Below are 18,138 nucleotides of genomic sequence, written 5' to 3' on the forward strand. Positions count from 1 at the left end.
ACAATGGAGGTGACCTAGGGCAGAAAGGTCAGTGTGGGAATGCGAAGGAGAATTAAAGTGTTTAGCAACCGGGAGTTCAGGTCGATTCAGACGGATTGAGCGAAGATGTTCAGCGAAACGATCGCCCAGTCTACGTTTGGTCTCGCCGATGTATTAAAGTCCACATCTTGAACAACGGATACAGTAGATGAGGTTGTAGGAGGTGCAAGTGAACCTCTGAATAACCTGTCGATAGGACTGTCGAGAAACTCAGCAGGACGACAGTGAAAGCAGTACGACGATCAGGGTGGGTGGAGGGACGGAGGGAGAGGGATTGTAAGGGTTACTTGAAGGTAGAGAAATCAGAGTTCATACCACTGGGTTGAAAATTGCCCAAGCAAAATATGAGGTGCTGTTCCTCTAATTTGCAATTGGCCTCACTCTGACAATGGAGGAGCCCAGGACAGAAAGATCAGTATGGAAATAGGAAGGGGAGTTAGTATTTGGTAACCAGGAGATCACATAGGCCAAGGCGGAAAAAAGATTTGTTGCGTGCTATCCAGTCAAAGAAAGAACTACACATGATCACAAAATGCTGGAGTAACTCAGCAGGTCAGGCAGCATCTCAGGAGAGAAGGAATGGGTGACGTTTCGGGTCGAGACACTTCTTCAGACTGATGTCAGGGGGGCGGGACAAAGGAAGGGTATAGGTGGAGACAGGAAGATAGAGGGAGATCTGGGAAGGAGGAGGGGAAGAGAGGGACGGAGGAACTATCTAAAGTTGAAAGTTGGAATCGACTTGTTGGGAGCATGCTGAATTTCCTGAGCAGATCCTGAGTTCTGAGCACATCCAGGAGTTAAACAGGAGAGTGTGTGAGCAGATCATGCTCAACATTCATCTCTGGCCTTTGTCCGACCATCTGGACTCGGCCAGCTCGGCCGCTGGACTTAACATCGCCGGCGTGGCTCGGCCGCGGGACTTAGCAGCGCCTGGTGCGGCTCGGCCGCGGGGCCTTCCATTGCCTGGTGCGGCTCGGCCGCTGGACTTAACATCGCCGGCGCGGCTCGGCCGCGGGACGTTTCAGTGCCCGGTGCAGCTCGGCCGCGGGGCCTTCCATCCCCTTGCGGGGGATGTGCATGTCGGTCGCCTCGGTAGGGGTCGAGCTGCCTGTCCGTGGGCGTGGGGGGAAGAGAGTGGAAGTTTTGTTGCCTCCATCACAGTGAGGGGGTGTTTGGAGTCACTGTGATGGATGTTTGTGTTGGGGTCGTGTGTCCTGTGTTCTTTTCTTTTTTGTTGTGTTCTGTGACTGCTGGAAATGTAATTTCGTTCGGTATCTCGATACCGAATGACAATAAAGTTCTGTATTGTATCTGGCAATCAACCTTTCCCCCACCCCCACTCAACTGTATCCACCTATCACTCACCAGGCTTTGTCCTGCTCCCACCTCTCTTCCAGCTTCTGCCCCCCCAAACCCCAATAAGTCTGAAGAAGGGTCCCGACCCTAAACCCGACCCGTCATCTATCCACGTTCCCCAGACTGGCTGAGTTACTCCAGCACTTTGTGTCATTTTTTGTAAATCAGTATCCACAGTTCCTTTTGTCTTCACGCTCAACATTATCTGTGAAACGTCAGCACCGCAGCTGCGATCAGCGTTTGATCCCCATTGTTATTCAGCCACGCAGATAAACTATTTGTGGGTATCTCAGTAAAGACACATTTGCATTCCTCCTGCTTGTTTTAAAGACTTTCTAAACCACTTTACAGCTGACAATGTGTGTCTAATAAGCTTTTGAAATTCTCCTACCGCTCCAGTGCTGGAAATGCTGTCGCAAATTTGCAAATACAGCAGCACAATGGTGCAGCTAGTCGACTAGCTCCAGAGACCCGGGTTCGATCCTGTCCTCGGGTGCTGTCTGTGTGGTGTTTGCATGTTCTCCCTGTGACTGCGTGGGTTTCCCTCAGATGCTCTAGTTTCCTCCCACATCCCAAAGATGTGCGGGTTTGTAGGTTGATTGGTCCCCAGTATTGTCACATTACAGGAGGGGTGTGGAGGCTTTGGAGAGGGTGCAGAAGAGGTTTACCAGCATGCTGCCTGGATTAGAGTATTTTACCCATAAGGACAGTTTGGAGAAACTTGGATTTGTTTTCTCTGGAGTGTCAGAGACCGAAGGTAGACCTAATCAAAGCTTATAAATGTATGAGGTATAATCAGGCACTTGGTCCACCAAGGAAGGCCGACTGGACCTCCCAGTTGCTAACCATTTTAACTCCTCTTCCCATTCCCACCCTGACCTTTCTGTCCTGGGCCTCCTCCATTCGCAGAGTGGAGGAACAGCACCTCATATTGGGGAGCTTATAACCGAATGGTATGAACATTGAATTCTTATTGAATAACAGTGAATAACTTACAACCCCCCACCCCCAACCCCTCTTCTCCGTGCTCTGCCTGGTCTCGCTCCCCTCCCCTCCACCCACATTCCTTTCTCTGTCTTCACAATTCAGAAGAGGTCTGAACAGACCTACTGAACAGTCTGAAGAAGGGTGTAGAAAGGATCCGCAGATGCTTGTTTATACCGAAGGTAGACACAAAGTGCTGGAGTAGCTCAGCGGGTTAGGCAGCATCTCTTGAGTTTGAAGAAGGGTCCCGAACTGAAACATCACCCATCCTGTTTCTCCAGAGATGCTGCCTGACCCGCTAATTTACTCCAGCACCTTGTGCCTGTCTTCACAATTCACAACTCTTGTATCCTTATCCCACACCTTTTATCTTTTCATCCATTGGCCTTTGTCCAACCATCTGCCTATCCAAACCCCCCACCTATATCCACCTATCACTCGCCAGGGTTTGTCCTGCCTCTCCTCTCTTCAAACGATCTTCTCCACCCAAACAATTGTTCTGAAGGAGGGTCCCAAGGAGAAATGTCACTTATCCATGTGGAGGAAGGAATTGCAGATGCTGGTTTACACAGGAGATAGACACAAAATGCTGGAGTAACTCAGCGGGACAGGCAGCATCTTTGGATAGCTGAAGGAATGGGTGACGTTTCAGGTCGACTGAAGAAGGGTCTCGACCCGAAACATCACCCATTCCTTCTATCCAGAGATGTTGCCTGTCCCGCTGAGTTACTCCAGAACTCTTTTTAAATTATTTGTACACCAGCATCTGTAGCTTGTTTCAAAATTAAAAACAAAATTGGTCTCACTGGGTGGTGGATCGTTGTTTAATCGTGTACGGACAGAGGAGATTAGTTTACTTTGCCATCGTGTTCAGCACGGACATTGTGGGCCGAAGGGCCTGTTCCTGTGCTGAACTCCCATCCTACACAAGATTTTGATAAACTCCCTGACTCCGAAACTCCTGCCCATTGCCTGCTCAGTTTTCACAAAGACTCTCAGGATGAAGTTCTATAGGAGTTTAGTTTCATAGCTCACTAAAGGTGGCAACACAACAGCATAGGGTCGTAAAGAAGGCATAAGGTGTGCCTGCCTTCATTGCTCGAGGCATTGAATATAAGAGTCTAGTTTAGTTTAGTTTTGAGATACAGCACAGAAACGGGCCCTTTGGCCCACCAAGTCCGTGCCGACCAGCGATCCCCACACATTAACACTATCCTATACACACACACTAGGGACAATTTTACCAAGCCAATTAGCTTACAACCCTGTACGTCTTTGGAGTGTGGGAGGAAACTGGAGCACCCACAGAAAACCCACACGATCACGGGGAGAACGCACAAACTCCATACAGACAGCACCCCGTGGTCAGGACCGAACCCGGATCTCTGACGCTGTGAGGCAGCAACTCTACCGCTGTGCCACTGTGCCGCATTACAAGGAAGGAAGAGTCAGGAAGACATGATGCAGCTTGATGGGACTTTGATTAGGGCACTTTTAATGTATTGTGCGCAGTTCTGGTGATCCCTTAACAGGAAAGATGTGGAGGCTTTGAGGATGCAGAGGAGGTTTACCTTGAATGCTACCTGGATTAGAGGGTTTTAACTACACGGAGAGGCTGGATAGACATAATGTTTTCTCTGGAATGTCAGAGGTTGAGAGGCGAGTTGATAGAACTATATCAAATTATGAGAGGCATAAATAGCGTACAGCACCTTTCTCCCAGGATGGAAATGTCTAACACTAGAGGGCATAGCTTTCAGGTGAAAGGAGGAAAGTTTAATGGATATGTGTGGGGTAAATTACTTTTTGCACAGAGTAGTGGAGGCCTGGAGTGCATTGCCAGGGGTGATGGTGGAGGCGATTAAGATAGTGGCGTTTCATAGGCTTTTAGAAAGGCCACATGGAAGTGCAGGGAATAGAAGGAAATGGATCATGTACAGGCAGATGAGATCAGGTTAACTTGGCACCATGTTTGGCACAAACATTGTGGGCTGAAGGGCCTGTTCCTGTGCTGTACTGTTCTCTGTGTTCCACTGTATCGAAGGCAGTGTGTAAATGTGCAATGATGATTTTGTGCCTTAAATGAGCCCAGTCCCCACCACCACATTTTCCCTTGAAGTCACAAATGAAATGTAGAGTTGTGCTTTGCTGATTAATTCACAGGTTAAATGGAGTTTACTGTGAGAAAATGTTAATCGCTTTACTGAAATCCTAGCGGGATTGCTTGACCTGGCAAATTCATGGGGCAGATTAGTACACTGATCATGCACTCAGTCTGCACAGTGGAGCCGTCATTGTGTTTGGGGTAAAGCTTGCAAAATTTATCTATGATTTGGGGGAAAAAACCCTGTATTTATATAATGGATTTCATGGTCTCAGGCCAACTCTAAGCTTATTGGAAATTTCTTGAAATATAATCACCGTTCCAATGGAATAAATCCAATCTTTAGACTTTAGACTTAGACGACGCAGCATGGAAACGGGTCCTTGGGCCAACTGAGTCCGCGCCGACCAGTGATCACCCCATACACCAGATCGGGACCGACTTCAGTAGACAGAGCATGTGGGCAGACTGGACTTTAGACTTTGGAAATGGAGCCAAAACATAGCAGCTCCCGCATTGTGTAAATGTGTAAAAATAATTTAATTGTGCAGTTGAACATGTGACTAATAAAGCACCATTATAATTTGGAGTGTGGGAGGAAACCGGGGCACCCAGAGAAAACCCACACGGTCACGGGGAGAACGTATAAACTCCGTACAAACAGCACCCACAGTCGGGATCGAACCCGGGTCTCTGGCATTGTAAGGCAGCATCTCTACCGCTGAGCCACTGTGCTGCCTCTGAATATATCAGAATTAATAAAGGATTATCATGTAGCCATTAGAACTCCTTTTCCCTTTCCCCTGTTTGCAGAAGCACACACTCTGATGATCTTCTCCATATGTGTTAGTACACCCTTAGCAGATCTATCATAACTCATTATTATAAAAAGGTATTTCAATTATCTGACTTCAATGAGTCACATATGGTTTGCCGTTTGTACGCCTTGGGTGTCAATTGTACGTAACTTTGGCTTGTTATACAAGAGTGTTAGTAATTGACTAGGCCTGTGATGTACTTTATGTAACAGAACTGGCTTGGTAATCATGTACTTGCAAAAGCGGTTCACTTATTGTGTAATCGGGGTTGACAAGGCTTTTTGCTAATCATGCAATTGCACAAGCCACGTCTCATTGCCGCTCTACTCCACTAATTTGAGTGGATGTGCTGTTGCTAAAAGCCTCAGGGAGCATCCTTTTGTTCCCTCGCACAGCCGAGTTTGGCAGAGACACATGTTTACCATCGGATAGCTCTCGAGAACATTTATTTAACTTTGCACACCTCATGTGCTGAGAAAGACAAGTTTTTAGATTTAGGTTTCGGTTTATTATTGTCACGTTTACCAAGGTACAATGAAAAGCAGACCTCCAGTTTCAGTAACTTTCTTCCCAGCTGTTATCAGGCAACAGTCATCAGTTAGAGTGGGGTCTTGACTTCACCATCTTCCTGATTGGAGACCTTTAACCTGACTTTATCGGACTTCAACGTTATATCTGTGCACTAAATGTTGTACCCTTTATCTGTGCAATGTGGACGTCTTGATTGTATTCATGTACAGTCTTTTCATTCACTGGATAGCACACAAACAAAAGCTTTTCACTGTACCTTGGTACTCATGCTATTAATAAACGAAATGAAACTTTGTTTTGCGCACTATCCAATAGCTCAGATGAATACATAGTACACTCAAGGCAAACTCAGATACAATAGATAGAACAAAGGGAGTGATACAGAGGGCAGAATACAGTTCTATATTTGGGGGGTTTTCCTTATCGTATCTCCGTCCGCACTGCGGCCTAACATCGTGGAGCTGGCGGTCTCTTGCTCGAGATCGACTTCGGGAGTTCCAACCGTGGGAGTCTGCTGGACAACATTGTGGAGCTGGCTGGTCCCTGTCAGGGATCGACCTCGGAGCTCCAACCACGGGAGCCTGCGGACTTTAACATCGTGAATCTCGCGGTCCTTGGTTTGGGACCAACTTCGGGAGCTCTAGGCCGCAGGAGCTTCCATTGCCCCGACGCGGGAGCTTCGACCACCCCGATCACGGGAGCTTCGATCGCCCCGATGTGTGAGCTTCGATCGCCCTGACGTGGGAGCTTTGATCGCCCTGACGTGGGAGCTTTGATCGCCCTGACGTGAGAGCTTTGATCGCCCTGATAGTGGGAGCTTTGATCACCCTGATAGTGGGAGCTTCCATCACCCGGACATGGGAGCTTTGATCGCCCTGACGTGGGAGCTTTGATCGCCCTGATAGTGGGAGCTTCCATCACCCTGACGTGGGAGCTTTGATCGCCCTGACATGGGAGCTTTGATCGCCCTGATAGTGGGAGCTTCGATCGCCCCGACGTGTGAGCTTCGATCGCCCCGACGTGTGAGCTTCGATCGCCCCGACGTGTGAGCTTTGATCGCCCTGACGTGGGAGCTTTGATCGCCCTGACGTGGGAGCTTTGATCGCCCTGACGTGGGAGCTTTGACCACCCTGATCCTGGGAGCTTCCATCACCCGGACGTGGGAGCTTTGATCGCCCTGACGTGGGAGCTTTGATCGCCCCGACGCAGGGGCTTCACTCACCGCTGTGGGAGCTTCGATCGCCCGACTGCGGATGGTTCGACTGCCCCGACCACGGGAGAAAAGGAGGGAAGTAGATTTAAACTTTATTGCCTTCCATCACAGTGAGGAATGTGGGGAATCCGCGGTGGTGGATGTTTATGTTAACTTTTATGTAGTTGTGTGTCTTGTTGCTTTTTTTAGTATGGCTGTATGGTAATCCAAGTTTCACTGTACCTTAATTGGTGCATGTGACAATAAAACACCTTTGAACCTTTATTACGTTTCTTGGCAGTCAAATTAAATTGAAGGAAATGGATGGACACAAAATGCTGGAGTAACTCAATGGGTCAGGCAGCATCTTTAGACTTTAGAGGTACAGCACGGAAACAGGCCCTTTGGCCACTGAGTCTGGGCCTTTAACTCTATGACTCTATTACTTCTTAATTCTAAATGATGAAACTGAAGTAAACTGAGCACCCAGAGAAAGTCCACTTTGTCACAGGGAGAACGTGCAAACTCCGTACCGACAGCACCCATAGTCAGGATCAAATCTGGGCCTGTGGGGCCGTGAGGCTGCAACTCGAACACTACACTACTGTGCCGCCCACACTGGTTTGAGTGAAGATTCATCTCCTTTGTGCCCAGTTTTGCCTCAGCTGAAATGCACCTACATGAAGGGTTAACTGGTCAACAATGGAGAATGTGCCCCCTTTCCCCATCCCCTCTCCGCTCCACCACCACCCAGCTGAATCCAATCTTTGCCTCTCCTTCTAGCCCAGAGGCAGCACGAGGTGAAGAAAATTAACACGAAGCAAAGACCAAGCCAGAGACCTTTCTGCTCACTTCTGCACTGGGGAGAGAATGAATGTGCCTTTGGGCAGCATCTCCAACTTGATGGAAGGATCTATAAATGAAGTGCGAGTGCTTGTTATGAAACTGAGGAACCTGGCTATGCAATGTCAAAAGCAATTTATCCAGTCCCTTAAAGGGAACCCACACACGTAACTGTCATCCGCTGATCTGTGTGTGAGGTGTGTTGGCAAGCTTTGCTGAGGGCCTCTTTGTTGTGTCAGCCAGTGACTTAATGAAGATACCCTACACACGACCGATGTGGCATGTTGTGGGGGTGGAGGGGGAAGAAAATTAAAGCCAGCCAGGAAGCACATGGCTCCTGTTAAACCTCAAGTCCTCCACACCACCTCCACCCTCCTACAACTCCTTTCTTTCATTGCCAGGTGAAGTCTCCAGCATCCCTCGACCTGTTGTTCATTAACAGATCTCCCAGGATTCTTGCCTTGCGAAAATAAAGTAAAATGGTAGCATTGGAATTACCGTGTGTCATTAAAAAAAAAGGTTTTATTGAGCAAGATCAAAGGAAGCACTTGCGATGAAAAGAAAGAATTTCTTCTTAAAAAGCTCATTTGGGCAGCTGGAATTGAGACTGGTGGGGTAATAATTCCAACCGGATTGGAGTTGCCACATCAGGTTGGTAATTCTACAAGCTCTCTCACATCGTCCATCTGATATTTGTAAAGTTTTTGAGTGGAATTGTTTAAAGGAAGTGAGGGAACAAAAACAAATCGAATGGTCTTTGTCTTCTATGTCCTGGATTTGTTTGTAGTACGGACAGTTTCTTCCCAGCTGTTGTCAGGCTACCAACAACTAGAGAGTAGTCCTGAGCTACCATCTACCTCATTGGAGACCACCAGACTATCTTTAATTGGACTTTGCTGAACTTTATCTCGCACTAAACGTTACTCCCTTTATCCTGTATCTGTACACGGCGGACGGCTCAACTGTAATCGCGTGTAGTCTTTCCGCTGACTGGTTAGCACACAACCAAAGCTTTTCACTGTACTTCAGTACACATGACACTAAACTAGGTCTAGCCAAGACCATGACCATTTGTAGCATATTTATAGAGTTATAGATGTGACTTCGTTTTTCATTCCCCCTCAAAGTTCACCACTCTTCTGAACTTTGTGTCATCTACTCATTTGAAACTTGTGCCCTGTGCAATCCAAGTCCAAACCATACACAGATATTAAGAAAGACAACGATTCAGGTACCAATCTTTGTTTATTTCACTCCAGTCTAAAAAATAGCCATTCACCACCATTTTCCTGTCAGTTTAGTTTAGAGATACAGCGCGGAAACAGGCCCACTGAGTGTTACAAGGGAACAGGTTGAAGGATCTGACTGGCAGAACAGAAAAGGCTCACTCGTCTGTTTAGTTGCAAATCAGTTTTATTGGCAAGAGAGGACAAAAACAATGCTTGTCTTGGTATGCGCGGGGTCCAGTTTTACAGCATCTCTTTCTCTCTCTCTCTCTCTCTCTCTCTCTCTCTCTCTCTCTCTCTCTCTCTCTCTCTCTCTCTCTCTCTCTCTCTCTCTCTCTCTCTCTCTCTCTCTCTCTCTCCCCGTCTGCGTCACTGATCACGACTCAGCCCATCGATGAACCCCTCTCATACATGAACACATCAGATTTATTGGCAAGGGGCAGGTGAGTTAGTCAAGGGTGGCAAAACGAGCCAAGAATGAAGAGAGCCAAAACTCCAAGCTTCTCATGAATTCTCCTCAACAAATAAATGCTGCCTTTCGCTAGCCAATCCAAGTTACTGTTAATAAGAATAGAGTCATGCAGCATGGAAACAGGCACTTTGGCCCAACTTGCTTATGCCAACCGACATGTCCCAACTACGCTAGTCCCACCTGCGCACGTATGGTCCATATCCCTCTAAACCTTTCCTATCCATGTACCTGTCTAAATTATTTGAATAGATGTGGGAGCAATATGATATAGTAATGGGGGATTTTACCCTTCCCAGTATTGGCCAGAATTGCATTAAGGTAAGGGAATTTGTTGGGACGGATCTTAAGTACATACAAGAAAGAGTGTACATACATAGATACATACATACATACATACATACATACATACATACATACATACATACATACATACATACATACATACATACATACATACATACATACATACATACATACATACATACATACATACATACATACATACAGCGATACAGCACAGAAACAAGCCCTCCAGCCCACCAAGCCCATACCAACTATCAGGGTGGCACAGCAGTAGAATTGCTGCCTCGTAGCACCAGAGAACCAGGTTTGATCCCGATTACAGGGTGCTGTCTGTACGGAGTTTGCACGTTCTCCCTGTGACTGCTTGGGTTTTCTCCGGGTGCTCCGGTTTCCTCCCAGATTCCAAAGACGTGCGGGTTTGTAGGTTAATTGGCTTCTGTAAATCTCCCCAAGTGTGTAGGATGCAAAAGTGGGATGCCAGGGAACAGGGTGATCATTGGTTGCCGCGGACTCGGTGGGCCGATGGGCCGATGGGCCCTTGTCCATGCTGGAACACCAAAAACTAATTAACCACCCATCTATAATAATTTTATATTATCAATCGCTTTTTTATTTTTGCCACCTTCCTATCAATTCCACCACTCATCCACACGATGAGCGATTTACAGCAGCCAATCTACCAACCACCATGTGTTTGGGAGGTGAGATATGCGAAACCAGAGCACCCTGAGGAAACCCACATGGTCAGTGGGCGAACGTGCAAACTCCACGCAGACAGCACCTGGGGCGAGGATTGAACCTGGCTCCCTGGTGCTATGAGGAAGCTGGTCCACCAACTGTGCCTTTGTCTTTTTAGACTTTTACTTAGACTTTAGAGATACAGCGAGGAAACAGGCTTTTCGGCTCACCGGGTCCACGCCGTCCAGCAACCACTCCGTACACTGACCTACACACACTATGGACAATTTTTACCTTACCAAACTTACCAAAGCCAATTAACCTACAAACCTGCATGTCGTTGGAGTGAGGGAGGAAACTCGAGCACCTGGAGAAAACCCACGTGGTCACGGGGAGAATGTGCAAACTCTGTACGGGCAGCACCTGTAGTCAGGATTGAACCCGGGTCTCTGGCGCGGTGAGGCAGCAACTTTACCGTTGTGCTGCTGTGCTGCTCCCCCTGTCCCTCATCAATATTCCTCCACAATAACACGTTAGCATATAAACAGCTAACACAGTCAGTCATGCCGAGGAAAGAAACAATTCCTTACGAGAATAATGTGGGAACAGTGTTTTGCAACGTTAAGTGTAAGGAAGTCCCCTGCAGCAACAGCAGAACACAAGAATCTGCAGCCCTCCCATGTAGAGAAAGGACTATAAAGAGAATGAATGCATAAGACAAAGTCTGGGAGAGGAAAGGAAGGAAGCACAAGGATATCATCTTCACGTTGTCAACTCTTGCCAAAATTAATCCTGGCACATTACTGTTTGAGGCGTTTCATAAATGCTCAGGAGAGATAACTTACTTTAATAGATAGGTCCTGGCGGCAGCTTCTGAAGAAGGAACTCGGCTTGGTTTGTAGACAGTAACACACAACCCACCGCAGAATGCACAGAACAATTCATTATCCCTCAGCAGGCAAGCAATTGAAGATTTGAAGGCACCTTTGAACGACCGGGGAAAAAAAACTCACTGTCACTGATCTCACTTTAATTTGAGATAGATATATCTTTCTTTAAACTCTTACTTTACAAGGGCAGCTGTCTCAGCTGCTGCGTTCATCCCTCTGAAGTTGAAGACCTGGGAAGAAAATCTAGGCTGATGGACTGTTGGAGGTGGCAGATTTTCAGATGAGTTAATAATCCCAGACTTCTCTTTAATGTAACAAATAGAGAGAGGGAGAGAGATAGAGAGGGAGAGAATGAAACACCAAGGAGACGGGCTCTTCGTTCCACTGTCTCCATGCTGACCATCAACCACCCTTTTGGCCCACCGAGTCTGTGCCGACCAGCGTTCACCATCCTTCGCGCTAGGGACAACTAACAATGGCTAATTAACCCACTAACCCGCACGTTTTTGGGATGTAGGCAGAAACCAGAGCAATTAGAGGAAACGCACAGGAGAACATTCCAACTCCACACAGACTGCACCCGAGATCAAGATCGATCCTAGGTCTCTGGTGCTGTGCGGCAATGGCTCTACCACTAGTAGAAGATCCCACCAGTGGATCCACCACAAACCATCTCCCATTTTGGATCAGACTTAATTTTGATTTTTCCCGCTGAGATACTTCATCTCGCCTCCAATTTTTCAGCTAACTTGGGCCTGACAGATGTTCAGTGGAAACAAGTCATCATCAACCCCAAGGGACTGCTCAAGAAGGGGGAACAATTTGGGACATTCAACTGCGGAGGGCTAGCAGGTGAAAGTCAAATCACCGAACAAGGAGGACAATTCTGGGTGGACATATTTGATGTTTCATGCTGGTCTGACAAAAGAGTCGACTTTCACAGACTCATGGAAACCTCTTGAACCTTCATAGTAATGTAAAATTTAAATTTCCACAAACTACAGCTAACTTTTAAGTAACCTGGGCACGTCGTGAGGTGCCGTTTTTTGCAATGTTTAACTTTAATGCTCTATTGTTGTTGCTTTCCTGGCATCGGGTATATTTATATAATGATTCTTCTCTATGTGATGATTATTTACAGTCACACGAGGCACTGTTAACAGATTACACACCATCCTGTAAAAATACTTTAGTTAATTAATTGTTCCCAACAGTCGCATTTAACTAAGGAAACAAAGCATTCGGTAGCGATACCAAGGAACTGCGGATGCTGGAATCTTGCATAGAACACAGTGCTGGGGTAACTCAGTGGGCCAGGCAGCATCTCTGGAGGAGATGGATACTATGCTTCATGTGTCTACCTTCTCCCCATATCCCTTGATTCCACTAGACCCTAGAGCTCTATCTAACTCTCTTTTAAATTCATCCAGTGAATTGGCCTCCACTGCCTTCTGTGGCAGAGAATTCCACAAATTCACAACTCTCTGTGTGAAAAAGTTTTTTCTCACCTCAGATTTAAATGGCCTCCCTTTAATCTTTCACTGTGGGCCCTGGTTCTGGAATTTCTGGAAGTATATGAGGCATGGTACGGTAATTGGATGGTAGTGTATTAGAGTGCATTTTATAGAGACAAACAGGCAGACACAAAATGTTGGAGTAACTTAGCAGGCCAGGCAGCAGATGTTGTCCCTGTAACCGTGAGGCTTTGCTCCGGGTGCTCCAGCTTCTTCCCACATCCCAAAGATGAAAGACGTGCAGGTTTGTAGGTTAATTGGGCCCTGTAAACTGCCTCTAGTATGTACGGAGTGGATGAGAAAGAGGGATAACATAGAACTAGTGTGAAGGACACAAAATGCTGGAGCAACTCAATGGGTCAGGCAGCATCTCTGGAGGGCATGGATAGGTAATGTTTCAAGTTGGGACTTTTGAGTACTAGAGAAGGCCAGGAGAATGGGGTTGAGATGGAAAGATAGGTCAGCCATGATTGAATGGTGGAGTTGACTTGATGGGCCGAATGACCAAATTGTGCTCCTATGCCTCATGATCTTATGATCAAGATGCCTAAAATGATCAAGTCCTATTTTCCCACGTTTGACCCATATCCCTCTAAACCTTTCCTATTCAATGGTTCAATGGTTTCTTTATTGACACGTGTACCAGGGGACAGTGAAATACAGTACTTTTTTGGCATGCAGCTCAGCAAGACTATCACCTTTCATAAGACAATCCACTGGTTAGTACAGAATCTACAGAACAGCCCACTGAGTCTACTTGCAAGAGGTGCCATTTTGGCGCCAATTTACAGTCCCAGCTGGCCATAAAGGCCGTTGCAGCCGTCACCCCCCATTCCAGTCATCCCATGAACCATCGTCCCTCTCCTCACACGGCCCGCTTCCATGTACCTGTCCAAATGTCTTCTCAATTCTGTTATGGTACCTGCCTCAGATGATTCATTTAGTTTAGAGATACAGCAGGGCAACAGGCACTTCAGCCGACCAAGTCCACGCCGACCAGCGATCACCCCTTACACTAGCGCTATCCTACACACTGGGGACAATTCACAATCTTTACCGAAGCCAATTAACCTACAAACCTGTATGCTTTTGGAATGTGGGAGGAAACCAGAGCACCCGAGGAAAACCCACACGGTCACAGGGAGAACGCACAAACTCAGTGCAGACAGCACCCATAGTCAGGATTGAATCTGGGTCTCTGACGGTGTAAGACAGTGACTGCCGCCCTGCTGGTTGATGGTTGGCACCAGCAGCCACAGGTGATATAATTGAATAACTCTCCTCTCACATTAGGGCAAATGGGATGGAGAGGATGAACAAGCTCCTTGCTTTAACTCCCCGTCCCATACCCACACTGACCTTTCTGTCCTGGGCCTCCTCCACTGTCTGAGTGAGGCCACATGCAAATTGGAAGATCAGCACCTCATATTTCACTTGGGCAGCTTAAAACCCAGTGGAATGAATATTGATTTCTCTCATTTCAATTAACCCTTGCATTCCCTCTCTCTCCATCCCTCCCCCACCCTAGTCATCTTGCTAGTATCATTGTTCATATCCCTTGGTTATCATCTGTTCAACACCCAACAATGGACCATTGTGGGATCCACTTTTCCTGGGTCATTGCCTGCTCAGTTTTGTTCTCTACCTTTTCATACCTCTATTTTCCCTCTCCCTTGACCTTCAGTCTGAAGAAGGGTCATGATCCGAAACATCATCTATTTCTTTTCTCCAGAGATGCTGCCTGACCCGCTGGGTTACTCCAGTATTTTAGAGTCATAGTGATTGAGTGTGGGAAAAGGCTCTTCGGTCCAACTTGCCCACACCGACCAACATGTCCCAGCTACACTCCATGTACCTGTCTAACAGTTTCTTAAACTTTGGGATAGTCCCAGCCTCAACTACCTCCTCTGGCAGCTTGTTCCATACACCCACCACCATTTGTGTGAAAAAGTTTCCCCTCAGATTCCTAGGAAATCTTTTCCCCTTTATCTTAAACCTATGTCCTCTGGTCCTCGATTCACCTACTCTGGACAAGAGACTACCCGATCTATTCCTCTCATGATTTTGTACACCTCTATTAGATCACCCCTCATCCTCGTGCGCTCCAAGGAATAGAGTCCCAGCCTACTCAACCTCTCCCTATAGCTCACACCCTCTAGTCCTGGAAACATCCTCGTAAATCTTTACTGTACCCTTTCCAGCTTGACAATATCTTTCCTATAACATGGTGCCAAGAACGGAACGCAATGCTCTAAATGCAGTCTCACCAGAGTCTTATACAACTTTAACATGACCTCCCAACTTCTACACTCAACTTCTATACTATTTTGTGTCTATCTTTGGTGTAAACCAGCATTTGCAGTTCCTTCCTACCCTCCTTGATATTGTTATCCTGCCTGCCCTCAATTGCTGTGATCCCCTATAATGCTGTACAGTGAATTACTAACCTGAAATATCCCATGATAAAATAATTCCTCTCAGCCCATCTGATTCACCACTTCTTTCTTGAGCCAACAAGGCACCAGTTCAAGTATCAAATAGAACAAGGGCGAACTGATTCGTTCACAATCTACTTAGCAGGGCAACAGTGCTTCTACAGATAATTTGTTCTTTGTGTTGGACATACAAAAATCTGAAGCATTTACAAATACAGTTACTGAAATCTCTTTATTCGTATGAAGTAATGTAATCCTTTAATAGCCCCTTAAATGTAATCCCCTCACAATGATGTTATCCTTGCATGTCAACAGTCTGACAAAGCAATGGAGTGGTTGTACTTTAATAATAGAACATGGAGTGGTTTCAAAATGTTTCATTATTTCTTGGTCACTTAAGCCAGGAAGCAGTTAGTCATTAGCCCAGATGGAGTAATTATTAGTCAATCAAAATTAACTGACAATAACTCACAGTGGCACAATGGTAGAGTTGCTGCCTTACAGCGTCAGAGACCGTCTCAGGTTCGATCCTGACTACGGGCGCTGTCTGTGCGGAGTTTATATGTTCTCTCTCTGACCGCATAGGTTTTCTCCGGGTGCTCCGGTTTTTTCCCCACACTGCAAAGATGTGCAGATTTGTAGATTGTTTAGCTTTGGTACAAATTGTAAATAGTCCCTAGTCTGTTGGATCGTGTTAGTTTACGGGGTGATTGATGGTCAGCATGGACTCGGTGGGCCGAAGGGCCTGTTTCCATGCTGTAGCTCTAGACTAAACTAAACTTTCTGATATCATTATGCAACAGCTCAGAGGTGCTCAGATGATTAATCGATTGAAAAATACGGCATTGAAATAGGCCATTCAGCCCACTGAGTCCATGCTGACCCATTCGCATCAGTTCTATGTTATCCCACTTTCACATACACCACTCCCTACACACTAAGTGCAATTTACAGAGGCCAAGTAAACCACAAACCCACATGTCTTGGGGGAAACTGTAGCACCTGGAGGCCACAGGGAGAACGTGCAAACTCCACAGTTGCAGCAGCTGGGGTCAGGATCGAACCCGGGTCTCTGACATTATGAGGCAGCAGCTCTTCCAGCTGCCCCACTGTGGCACCCTGGGAAAGGAAACAATTCCTCACTGGAATAATGTTTTTACGAGGATATTGCCAGGACTCGAGGGTCTGAGCTATAGGGAAAGGTTGAGCAGACCAGGACTCTTACTTGGAGTGCAGGATGAAGTGTGAACTTTTAGAGGTGTACAAAATCACGAGAGGAATAGATCCGGTAGATGTACGGTATCTGTTGCCTAGAATAAGGGAATCGAGAACCAGAGGACATAGGTTTAAGGTGAGGGGGGAAAGATTTAATGGGAACCTGAGGGGTAACCTTTTCACACAACGGGTGGTGGGTGTATGGAACGAGCTGCCGGAGGTGCCACTGATCCACCCTGTTGTCATGGAGAGATAGAAGGAGAACGTTTAGCCCGTCAGGTCCAGACTAGCCCCCTCGCAAAACAATCTCTTCAATCTCCTTTCTCCTGCTCTTTCGTAAGCATTCCCTCAGATGGATATCCAGTTTCATTTTGAAGGCAGTGATTCTGTTTCCCCACAAACAGTGAATTCCAGATGCTTATCACTTTCTGCATAAAAATGCTTTTCCATGCATGTTGTTGACCCTTTAACTTGAAGGAGTGCCTAATGCCTTATAAATTGTTTTAAGGAATAGTGATATAATTAGCCTGATGCCTGGAATTAATGGATTTTATGTTGTGTCTCTGCCTCTGCTTGTCTCTCTTTCTTCCCCGCCAATGGTAAATAAACCACCAACGAAGCACTGATCACAAAGAATAACTTTAACGTTTTATTTAGAACATTAGAGATGATTATTGCCTTGTAAACTCTGACCTAGACAGTATGGTTCAAGTGCTCCTACTGTGGATGATGTACCCAAACAACGTGCTTAGCATTTAGCAAGTTCACTTAATCTTGACTGCTGCAACAAAGCTGCTCCTTGTTTCTACATTTCGTCTGCCCCCTCTGCAAAATCTCCTCATCTCTTTCAGCTTTTCCTTACCCTCCCCCTCCCCCTGCACAATCAGTCTGAAGAAGGGTCCCGGCCTGAAATGCCGCCCATCCATGTTCTCCAGACGTACCATCTGACCCGCTGAGTTTAGTTTGGTTTAGAGATACAGCGTGGAAACAAGCCCTACAGCCCACCGTGCCGGCGCCCAACCCCCCATCCCCGTTACACTAGCGCTATCCTACACATGAGGGACAATTTGCAATCTTTACCAAAGCCATTCAACCTACAAACCTGTACACTTTGGAGTGAGGGAGGAAGACCGGAGCACCCGGAGAAAACCCACGCGGTCACGGGGAGAGCATACAAACTCCGTACAGACAGCACCCATAGTCGGGATTGAACCCGGGTCCATGGCGCTGTGAGGCAGCCACTCTGCGCCACCCTGCCGCCCCGAGTTACTCCAGAACTTGGTCCTTTTGTGTAAACCAGCATCTGCAGTTCCTTGTTCCTACAGCTGTAATCATTTGACAATACCTCTCTCTGCCTGATAACCTTTGATGCAGTGGTTATGAACTGACCAAGTGGATAGAGAGGATTGGGAACAATATTGAACAAGGGGATGGTCTGCCTGACGTAATTTGCTTGTTGTTGCAGTAAGTTGAGTATAGGTCCTCCCCAGGTTCCCCCAGCCTGTGCTGGAGTGGGTCGGTGGGTCAGGCAGGCTTTT

Source organism: Rhinoraja longicauda, chromosome 17 (assembly GCF_053455715.1).
Source record: "Rhinoraja longicauda isolate Sanriku21f chromosome 17, sRhiLon1.1, whole genome shotgun sequence".
Classification (NCBI taxonomy): Eukaryota; Metazoa; Chordata; class Chondrichthyes; order Rajiformes; family Arhynchobatidae; genus Rhinoraja; species Rhinoraja longicauda.